The sequence below is a fragment of the Littorina saxatilis genome, unplaced genomic scaffold (genome assembly GCF_037325665.1).
Source record: "Littorina saxatilis isolate snail1 unplaced genomic scaffold, US_GU_Lsax_2.0 scaffold_119, whole genome shotgun sequence".
Lineage (NCBI taxonomy): Eukaryota > Metazoa > Mollusca > Gastropoda > Littorinimorpha > Littorinidae > Littorina > Littorina saxatilis.
In genome coordinates, this window is record NW_027127891.1 from 276,629 (window position 1) to 288,266 (window position 11,638).

The window sequence follows — 11,638 nt, forward strand, 5'->3', positions numbered from 1 at the left end:
TAAACCATATAGGAGTTATCTGTCCTTATAGAGTTAAAAAAATTATATAAATCCCATGCTAATTTCAAATACAGCGTTTTGCTATTCACTTCAATATAATAGTAAATAACAATCAAGAAATAACGAAGTCTTTAAACCACAATTTCCCAGATATTTACACTTTTCATTTTGTTTCAATTCACACCACAAAACATACACTTCGCCTTTTGCTATTCAGTCTCAAGTCTAAATAATAATAGTATAAATCATAACTAATTTTCTTCACACCATCATAGACATAATGTTGCCTCACATGTTCTTTGTACAATCGTTGGTTTTCACAATAAATATTGCATTACTGTAATTGTCTTCTATTTTTTTAAAGGGCAGCTGTCGGGTTGCCTGGTCTCAAAAATGCGCGGAGTCGCGTGCAAAAAACGCGTTTAAGAGTTTTCCGAGTTGATTCAACTAAAGACTGTTGATTTGGTCCAGAAGAAGACACTTTCATCATTAGTTTGAAACCATTAAAATGCGTGAAACTTTCTGCTAGTTCTCACAATCCGCAAAAAAACGAAGCAGTTGGCAGGCCGAAACGACTCAAAATCCGCGACCGACAACTCTGTCAGCACAAGAAAGACGCCGCAGCGTTAGCCTTGCTGTGACGTCACTCGAGGAAGCCGATAAGGCCGCTGTGAAGTTTACAGTACAATGTAGACTACAGCTGGACATCTGTAATGCTGTACGCGTGATTGATTCTTGCACAGAGTAAAGTATTAGGATGGTAATATCTTCTCAAGACCCACGGTTCACATTTTCTCTTCTTTGATCTGACCGACTGCAACCTTTACAAGTCATTTCTAAAGTGGTTCACATGCTGTTGCTACTCCTCCAGTCCACCCGGTTAAACCATAAAGTTGCTCAACCACAGACCCTCGTGTCCCTTGTCAGCAGACACTGTACACTTATGAAGAAGGTCCGCTTGAGGTGTCACACCAATTACCGTGTACGTGTGAGGTACTGAATTCAAGACAAAAGCCAACTCTGTCGGTGGGAAAATCTAGGAAAGAGATGATGATAATACATCTTCAGTTACTCACTTAAGTAGATAAGACGAGATAAGATAAAGGGAAGAGAGACGGAGACAAAGATGAAACAGTGGATCTAGTGTGGAAAATGGGGGAGGGGGGTTCGGCCGCAACTTAAAATCAAAGATGAATTTGTCAAACTGTGTTTGTGATGGTTATCGTGTGTGTGTGTGTGTGTGTGTGTGTGTGTGTGTGTGTGTGTGTGTGTGTGTGTGTGTGTGTGTGTGTGTGTGATAACACGTATGTGTGTGTGTGTGTATATGTGTGATAACACGTGTGTGTGTGTGTGTGTGTGTGTGTGTGTGTCTGTGTGTGTCTGTGTGTGAGTGTGTTTGTGTGTGTGTGTTTGTGTTCCTCGACGCGTGACAATATCTGCCAATAAGTTGAACAAAAACAGGGTTCAAGTGGAACAAAAGCAGGAGGGGGACGGAAGACATGTTATGAACTCGGTTTTTTGTGCGAAATTTTGGCCTGGGAGAAGTCACCCCATCCTAAGTTTCTCTTCGCCTACCCGTGAAGTATGCTTGAGGGCTTGACTAGACAACCCGATTGCGCCCATTACACGGCATAAAGAGAGCACCGTTCAACCCGGCCGATTCCGCGGCTGACGTCACGCGTCCAAGGGAAGTAATTTTCGAGCGGGCTGCATTGACTCGGCCAAGAATGCAAACTTTCTTCGATTAAAGACATTGTAGCATGTCTAAAGTCTTCGGACTTGTGTTATCAAGCTGTCAAAATCACCAAGTAACTTTTAAGTATAGTTTCAGTTACATGATAACTCATTCTAAGGAACAGATTTTGAGAGCCACAACCCGACAGCTGCCCTTTAACAATGTCTTTCCAAAAACAAAACTCAAAGACCACAAAAGCTATTGCAACCTAGTCCTATCTCTCGTCTCTCTTCCTGGGTACAATGGTACCTAAGACTTACATTCAAATGCTTACATTTCCATGCTACCCACATTGTCAAAATACCAATAATTATTCAAAACAAATGTTAACTACTACCTAACTTCATTTCAGACCCACACCCATTATTATACACACATTTCACATTTAAACCATTAGTCGGCCCCCTGTCGATATTTATCGACTAAGTTCCTTGTTAGGGTTGCTTTTGAGTTTTCAAGTCGATCCGGCCGAGGCTCGCCGGATAAAGGCTTGACTCAGCAAAACAGTGCTGACCGTAATCGAGGTCAGGACACCAACGTCCCCCGTGTAGTAGAATGCCTAAATTGTGTTGTGGTAACAACAACATAACAGACCCTTTGTTAATAAAGAAATTACTCCGCCCCCTCTTTACACGGTCATGGCAACAACAACAACAACAACAACAAACAATCACGTAAGGCGAAATTACAACATTTAGTCAATCTGTCGAACCCACAGAATAAAACTGAACGCACTGCATTTTTTTCACCAAGACAAAACAGCTTCGTCAATCCACGCGGCAAGGAAGTCGCTCATTTTTTTCCGTGCAACACGAAGTGAAACTGACATGCAAGAATAGCGAAATAGCGTACTGCGGTAAGCAGGGAAGCGCGCTTTTCTGTATTCTTTTTAACTTTCTGAGCTTGTTTCGAATACAACATATTATATTTATATGTTTTTGGAATCAGGAAATGATAAGGAATAAGATGAAATTATTTTTGGATCGATTTCTTAAATAATAATCGAAGTACTAATTAACCTATTTTCGTTAATTGTGATCACATTTTAAGAGTAAACATGACATATGTATTATATTTTTAGATTCAAAATTTAATGAAGAATACGATGCAATCAATTTTAAATCTGTTTGCGAAAAATCGATTTTAATGACAACTTTAATGAGCAAACTCATTAATTAACTTTTAAGCCTCCAAGCTGAAATGCAATACCAGAGTCCGGGCTTCGTCGAAGATTACTTGACCAAAATTTAAACCAAATTGGTTGAAAAATGAGAGCGTGACAGTGCCGCCTCAACTTTCACAAAAAGCCGGATATGACGTCATCAAAGATATTTATCCAAAAACTAAAAAAATATCTGGAGATATAATACTCAGGAACTCTCATGTTAAGTTTCATGAAGATCGGTCCAGTAGTTTCTCAGAATCGCGTTATACACACACACACACACACACACACACACACACACACACACACACACACACACACATACATACACCACACCCTCGTCTCGATTCCCCCCTCTACGTTAAAACATGAAGTCAAAACTTGACTAAATGTAAAAACGTTTCCCAGGAAGTAGTAAATATATCCAAAATTGGTTTTATCAAACACAAAAGTGCTTTTTGTTAACAAAAAATGGGCCCTATTTCCAACTTATTGCTGTGCGATCTATTGGCAGAAAGATTATGCGGGCAAGAGAGAGAGAGAGACGTGGATGGGTGCGCGTGCGTGCGTGTGTATGTTGGTGTATGTGTGTACGTGTGCGCACGCGTGCGTGAGTGCGTACGTGCGCACAAGTACCGTCCGTTTGCATGTCGGTATTGAACTGTCAAAACATCTCTCTCTCTCTCTCTCTCTCTCTCTCTCTCTCTCTCTCTCTCTCTCTCTCTCTCTCTCTCTCTCTCTCTCTCTCTCTCTCCCTCTCTCTCTCTCTCCTTCTTTCTCTCTCTCCTTCTCTATCTCTCTCTCTCCTTCTCTCTCTCTCTCTCCTTCTCTATCTCTCTCTCTTTATCTCTCTCTCTCTCTCCTTCTCTCTCTCTCTCTCCTTCTCTATCTCTCTCTCTTTATCTCTCTCTCTCTCTCTCCTTCTCTCTCTCTCTCCTTCTCTATCTCTCTCTCTCTTTATCTCTCTCTCTCTCCTTCTCTCTCTCTCTCTCCTTCTCTATCTCTCTCTCTTTATCTCTCTCTCTCTCTCTCTCTCTCTCTCTCTCTCTCTCTCTCTCTCTCTCTCTCTCTCTCTCTCTTTTTAGAATGCAGTGAACGTTTCGACATTTATAATTGTTACAAAACATGCTTGGAAAAAGAGAAATACATTGAATTAATCGAAAATATTAACACGGTGTGTCAACTGATTCCGTTCATCCACCGGATGTTTCCGTTCATCCGCAGGATGTGTCCGTTCATACAGCCTCATTTTTGTCACTTGCTTCGGGAAAAACGTTGTTGTAAGTCGTGTGGGCAGCGCGCTTGTGTAATATTGAAAGAATAAGGTAGCGAAATGGTTGGGCTATGTGTACGATAAGTACCAAGGTGCTAGTGAATCCTAATAATAACACACGCGGGCCGAACGTGGCAAAATTGCCTGATTTTTTAACATTTTCTTGTTTTTCTCACTCTGTTATCGAATCTGACCCCTGATTTGCACATGATCACCAAAACCATTCCTGTTACGACATTTCGCTTGAACAGAAGTTTATAGAAACCCATGGCTTTTGTACAATCACTTGTCTTTTGAAAACATGCAGATTCCGTTCATACCCCATGTTTCCGTTCGTACAAACGTGCATGTTTCCCTTCGTACGAAAAGCGTTTCCGTTCATACATATTCGTTAGATCAGAGTGAAACAGGCCCCCACTACAAGTTATGTGTATTCCAATCGTCTTCAAATAGCACAAAGTACGAATGCGTGTGATATTGGACCTATGTGAACCATAAGATGAATTGAATTTGCATAAAACAGTTTTGTGTCCGTTCGTACTGATTTTGACGGGAAAATGTGTCCGTTCGTACCACTTTCATCAAATTGTTTCCGTTCGTACGCTTTTCAGTAATGTGTTCGGTGACGGAGGTTTCTGGGTGTTTTGGTAAGAACGAAGATTGATTTATGTAGTTTTGCTTGCTTTGCAGCACGGCAACTGAGACTGAACTAAGCAACATGTACATTTGTATTTACTCCTATCATGCCATTAGCTTCACCTGTGATAATCATGAGCAGAATTTAGATAAATCAAGAAAAAACATTATCCAGGCTCTATCAGTCCTTTTTACATTTAGTCAAGTTTTGACTAAATGTGTGAACATGAATGGGGAATCGTAACGAGGGTCGTGTTGTATATATATGTGTGTGTGTGTGTGTGTGTGTGTGTGTGTGTGTGTGTGTGTGTGTGTGTGTGTGTGTGTGTGTATGTGTCTGTGTATGTGTAGAGCGATTCAGAGAAACCTAGTACTGGACCGATCTTCATGAAACTTTACATGAGGGGTTCTGAGTATGATATCCCCAGCATTTTTTTTTCTTCATTTTTAAAAAATAAATGTCTTTAATGACGTAATATCCGGCTTTTTGTAAAAGTTGAGGCCGCACTGTGACACCCTCATTTTTTTTATCAAATTGATTTTAAAACTTTAGCCAGGCAACCTTCGACGATTGCATTTCAGCTTCAAAGCTTAACAATTTTTAAAAAGAAGTTTGGTCATTAAAAATCTGAAAATGCTAAAATCGATCCAAGAATGATTTCTTCTTATTCTCTTTTGTTTGCTGATTCCCAAAACATATAGATATGTTATGTTTGAATACAAAAACAAGCTCAGCAAATTAAAAAGAATACAGAAAAGCGTACTTTCCTGCTTCACGCAATAGAAGCTACCGCGCTTTACCGGCTTGTCAATTTCACTTCGTTTTGCACGTGAAAAGTGAGCTTTTTCCTTGTCACGGCGATTAACGAAGCTGTATTGCCTTCTGTTTCATTTCGTGAATTTGACAGCTTGACTAAATGTAGTAATTTCGCCTTACGCGACTTGTTTTTAGATTACTTTCAGATGGCTGTGCATCTTTCCGTTCTTGAGGAGGCAGTAATCAACGCCAGTACACTGGACATCAGTGGCAACGTTGAAGTCACTACAGAGCCAACGGCGCTTGCCACCAGCACACCACTAAAAAAGAAGGACCATGTGTGCGATCAAGCACTCACACAAACGCATATACAAACAAACAAATAAGCAAACAAACTAACGAACGAACAAACAAAAAGTTATGCAAACAGGTAACCCTACCTTTCGTATTCCCTCACTAAAACAAGTGTTAGTTTTGTTTTGTTAAATTGCTATTCGTAAGATACATTTAAAAGTGTGTTGACCTATCACCTGATTATAACGATTTTAGCACACAACAGCATCTGCTTTATTCTGAGTGGCACATCTGAAATTTCAAGAAATTGTTACACGACACTTGAGATTGCCACAAGTTCTCAAACGTCGTATAGTTGTGTTCTTTTATTCTACGTCGCCCGTCTTCGCAGCAGCAGAAAACAACTCGTCAAATTGAGTTCGAGGATTTATTTAGCATTCCATACATACAACTGCACATCGTAGCAGAACTCAAATAGAAGCTTTTTAACATTCAAATCGCGCTGGCATATATAGTAAATACTCAATCTCGAGAATATTCCAGACCGAACATGATACAACTACATTATATACGAACCGCCCATGGACTAGAATAGTGACGTACATCAAAGGTGCCGACGCCCTTAATCCGAGCGAACGCCACGAACTCACACTAAAAACAGCGTGGTAAACAACTTGTTTTGACAGGACTAGAAAGTTCACCTGCATTCTCGTCCAAGCATAAATATTGTGTTTACAAAATATAATATCGGTACTTTCCCACAAAGTACAAATAAGTCAACTACATGCAACACACAAAACTGAACCAAAGCTCAGCAACGGTAGCGTTTCCTAACATTACCCCCAACACCAGAAGAAATTTACCTAATTTCTTTCAATCATTGAAACGCTACCTGTACACATATTATGTATACATAACAGATTGAAATCCAGGTATGTACATTAGTCTGTTGGAGAATGAACACAGTTTTACTCACATACTCGGCTGAGAAAATCTGCTCCAACATTGTCTGAACCCTTAATCGATTCCACTCGCATATCAAAGTTCTGCAAGTACATCACCCACCTCATGATACGATTATTCACAAACTTCGCAGAGTTCAGGTAGGTGAGGGGTTTGTGATCAGTCTGAAGCACGAATTTCACCCCTTGGAGGTAGAGTTCAAATTTCTTGATTCCCCACACGATGGCTAAACACTCTTTCTCCATGGTCGAGTAGTTCTTCTCGGCTCCTGACAGCTTTTTGCTAGCATAGCTGACCGGAAACGGTTTACCTCCATGCTCTTGCATCAGCATGGCGCCGATCCCTTCGTCCGATGCGTCTGTACGCAAGATGAACTCTTTGGCAGTATCAGGAAGGCGTAGCACCGGGTCTCGTGACATCAGGTCGCGCACGGTCTGGTATGCCTTCTCCTGAGCTGGTCCCCAGAGTATTCGGTTGGGGCATCCTTTTCGGGTCATGTCCGACAAAGGCGCCGTTATGGCGGCGAAGTTTGGAATGAACTCTCTGTAGTACCCAGCCAATCCAAGGAAGGATCGCACCTGCTTCTTGGTTTCAGGACGTGGCGCATTGAGGATCTTGGTGACGTTTTCCAACAAAAGCCCCTTTTGACCTTCCTTCAGTGAATGACCTATGAAGTCAACATTGTCGGTCCCCAAAATGCACTTGCTGGGTCTCACGGTCAGATTGGCTTTTGTCAGGCGGGAAAACAGTTCCCTCAAAGTCTCCAGATGCTCCGCAAAGGTCTCCGTGTGGACTAGCAGATCATCCCAGTAGTACACAACATTCTTCATTCCTTTGAGCATTTTTCGCATTCCCCTCTTCAGGGTAGCACCACTGTTCACCATGCCAAAAGGCATCCGCAGGCACTCATACGTTCCGTCTGGAGTTGCAAAGGCGGTCTTTGATATGTCATCTTCGCGCACAGGAATTTGCCAATATCCCTTGCTGAGATCGATCTTTGAGAAGATCTTACTGCCAGTTGACTGTCGGAATAGATCAGTTGCCGTCGGCATTGGTTCAGGGTCAAACACGGTGATCTTATTGACTTTCCTAAAGTCAATGCATACCCTGTTTGTGCCGTCTTTCTTCTTGACAACAACAACGGGAGATGAGTAAGGGGATGGTGATTCACGGATGACCCCCATCTTCAACATGTTGTCGATGTCCTTCTTCAAGGATTCCCGAGCCTGAAACGGGATAGGGTATGGTTTTGAGCGAACAGGAACGTCAGATGTGAGGTGGACTTCATGTTCGACCAAGGACGTAGAGCCTGGAACATCAGAGAACCTATGGGTGAAGTCGCCCATAAAATCATGCAGCTCCTTCTGCTGGTCTTCTGTCAGGTCAGGTCCTAACTTGACGTCATCCACTCCCTCTTTCTTGTGGAGGTCTCCCAACTCCAGTAGTTCCTCACCGTCGAACTCGTCTAGTTCGGCTGGTTCTTCCACCATTGCTGCGACCTGTACTGCTTCCGGAGGTCTCTCCACATACAGTTTCAGGAGGTTAGCGTGGTAGATCTTGGACTTCTTGCCGACATTCACCTTGTAGTCGTTGATCCCTACCACGGCCTCAACCTCGTATGGGCCTTTCCACTGCATCAGTAGTTTGTTGTGATCAGTGGGAAGCAGTATCAGCACTTTGTTACCTGGTGTAAACTTCCTGTTTACGGCTTTGCGGTCGTAGTAGTGCTTTCCACTATCCTGAGACTTTCTCAAGTTTTCTCGAGCAATCTCGAGAGTCTCCTCCAGTTTCTCTCGCAACTCGAACACGTACTGGTAACTGTTCTTCACTTCAGGTGTGTCCACATCTTTCGTCCACAATTCCTTTAGTATTTGCATCGGGCCTCTCACGGTCCGCCCGTACATCAGCTCGAACGGGGAGAATCCAGTGGACTCTTGTGGCACCTCCCTGTATGCAAACAGCAAGGCATTGATGTAGCGATGCCACTGCCTTGGCTGCTCACTGCATAGTTTCTTCAGCGTGGACTTCAGCGTCGCATTGAATTTTTCTACCAGCCCATTGCACATCGGGTGATAGGGTGTCGTAGTCAAGTGACGAATGCTCAGCAGCCTGTTGACCTCTTCCATGCATTCGGAGACAAACTGTGTCCCCAGGTCTGTGAGGATCTCTTCAGGAACCCCAATTCTGCTGAAAATGTCCACAAGTGCCTCGGCAACAGTCTCAGTGTCCATTTTCTTCAGAGGCACGGCTTCTGGGTACCTGGTTGCATAGTCTACCAGGGTCAGTACCCAACGATGACCCGCTTCACTTGGCGGTTTTATCTCGCCGATGAGGTCAATGGCCACCCTCTTGAAAGGTCGGTCGATCAAAGGCATCTTCTGCAACGGCACTTTCGGGACCCTTCCTCGAGGTATGGTTTTCTGGCAAATATCGCACGATCGGCAGAATCGAGTCACATCTGCATGCAGTCCTGGCCAGTAAAACGCAGCCTGGATTCTGTCCGATGTCTTCTTGACCCCCAGGTGACCTCCCATAATAGAGTCGTGGGCCACCTCCATCACCTGGCGCCTAAGTGGTTGAGGCACCAGAACTTGACGTAATGGCTTCCCACCGTTGACTCTCGGGTGCTGGAACACTCTGTACAGTATCTTGGCCTTCACCTCAAAGTGCACCGTGCCTTCGCCCTTAGTCATCTCCTTGACAGGACGACTCCTGTACTTTGTCAAGGTCGAATCAGCTTCCTGTAGCTGAATCAGCCGATCCCTGTCCACGACAGCAGTTGCAGAACTGTTGGTGACCCTGAGTGGCGTAGTTGTTTTGTCCTTCTTCGCCTGGGCTCTGGTCGTCACAGCGCTTACAACCTGCGGCTGGTCGCGGCGATGCACAGTGGCTCTGTCATCTCGTAACAGTTCGCTGATATCTTCATTCGCGAATGGCAGTGGGTCTTCCTCCTCAGCAGCAGGCTGAGCTGAGCCCATTCTCCATTCGAAATCAGGGTCATCAGGACGTCTCGCACCCCCAATGTTCCCAATTAGTAGATCGTACAAGGGCTTCTTCAGGCAGACGGCCTCAACTTCTCCTGTGAAGTATGGAGTATCGATCTGGTCTTTCCCTTCAGTAAATGCTGGAAGTTTCGATGTCCTGTGTAGCATTTGCTGCTGGTTATCTCTTTGGCGTGGTGCCTCGTGCTCATTTTGAACACGCACCATTTCTGTCTGAAGCTCTAAGCGCTTGGTCTCCATTTTTATTTGGAGCTCTAAGCGTTTCAGCTCAATTTGCCTTTCTTCACGCTGTGCTTCTCTTTCTCTTTCTTCACGCTCACGCTGCGCTTGTCTTTCTTCACGCTCACGCTGCGCTTGTCTTTCTTCACGCTGCGCTTGTCTTTCTTCACGCTGCGCCAGGAGTCGTGTCTGGGACTCGACGAACTCCGTCAACTGCTTGCCTTTTAGTCCCAGTTCAATTCCTTTTCCCCAGAACTCAGCCATTCTGGTCTTTTCCGGTGCGTTCGTCTGTATTCTTTCACAGCCCCGAACGTAGACGAATGTAGTCTTCTAAAAGAACACAGTCTCTTCTGCACCTCCGATGCTTCTCTCGTCGCTGGTCACCTTCGTAGACGCAGGCTGCCACCCTCCTCGTCTAACGTGACGGCGTACTCTGCTCACGATACGTACACGACGTACCCCAGTCGTATTTCGTAGAATTAATGCACTAGCTCCGCGACGAAGTCCGTCTCGTCCAAACGGCAGCTAACCTCTGTAATCCCGATACACTCCGGCGTCGCTCACCGTACCGAGCTGCGGCGATTACCAAACTCTTCACCATTCACACCGAATCCACGGTTCTGTAGTCTCAATACTGATCCCTCAGGATACACCCGATTGATGGCTACCTCCTGTGACTGTATTGACGCTAGTCCTTGTTGCTGGAAAACCCTTGGCGTTAAACGTAGATCCTTGGCTTGGCCCCCAATTGTTACACGACACTTGAGATTGCCACAAGTTCTCAAACGTCGTATAGTTGTGTTCTTTTATTCTACGTCGCCCGTCTTCGCAGCAACAGAAAACAACTCGTCAAATTGAGTTCGAGGATTTATTTAGCATTCCATACATACAACTGCACATCGTAGCAGAACTCAAATAGAAGCTTTTTAACATTCAAATCGCGCTGGCATATATAGTAAATACTCAACCTCGAGAATATTCCAGACCGAACATGATACAACTACATTATATACGAACCGCCCATGGACTAGAATAGTGACGTACATCAAAGGTGCCGACGCTACCTCTACCCCTGCCGGGGAATTGAGACGAGGGTGGTGGCGTATGTGTATGTGTGTGTGTGTGTAGAGCGATTTAGAGAAAACTATTGGATCGATCTTCATGAAACTTTACAGGAGAGTTCCAGAGTAATATATCCCCAGATGGTGTTTGTTTTTTTAATTTAATAATAATTGTCTTTGATGACGTCATATCCGGCTTTTTGTGAAAGTTGAGGCAAAAGTGTTTTTTTGAAGGTCACACCCTCATTTTTCATGTAAATGGATTTAAATTTTGGTCAAGCAATCTTCGACGAAGCCCGGACTATGCCATGGCATTTTAGCGTGGAAGCCTAAAAATTAAATAATGAGTTTGGTCATTAAACATTTTAAAATTCTAATTAAAATCGAAATTTCAGTAATTGATTCAAAAATAATTTCATGTTATTCTTTATCATTTCCTGATTCAACCAAACATGTAGATATGTTATGTTTAGATTACAAAACAAGCTCAGAAAGTTGTTGAGCATTGTCTTAGTGACAAATGCGGTGCGTTC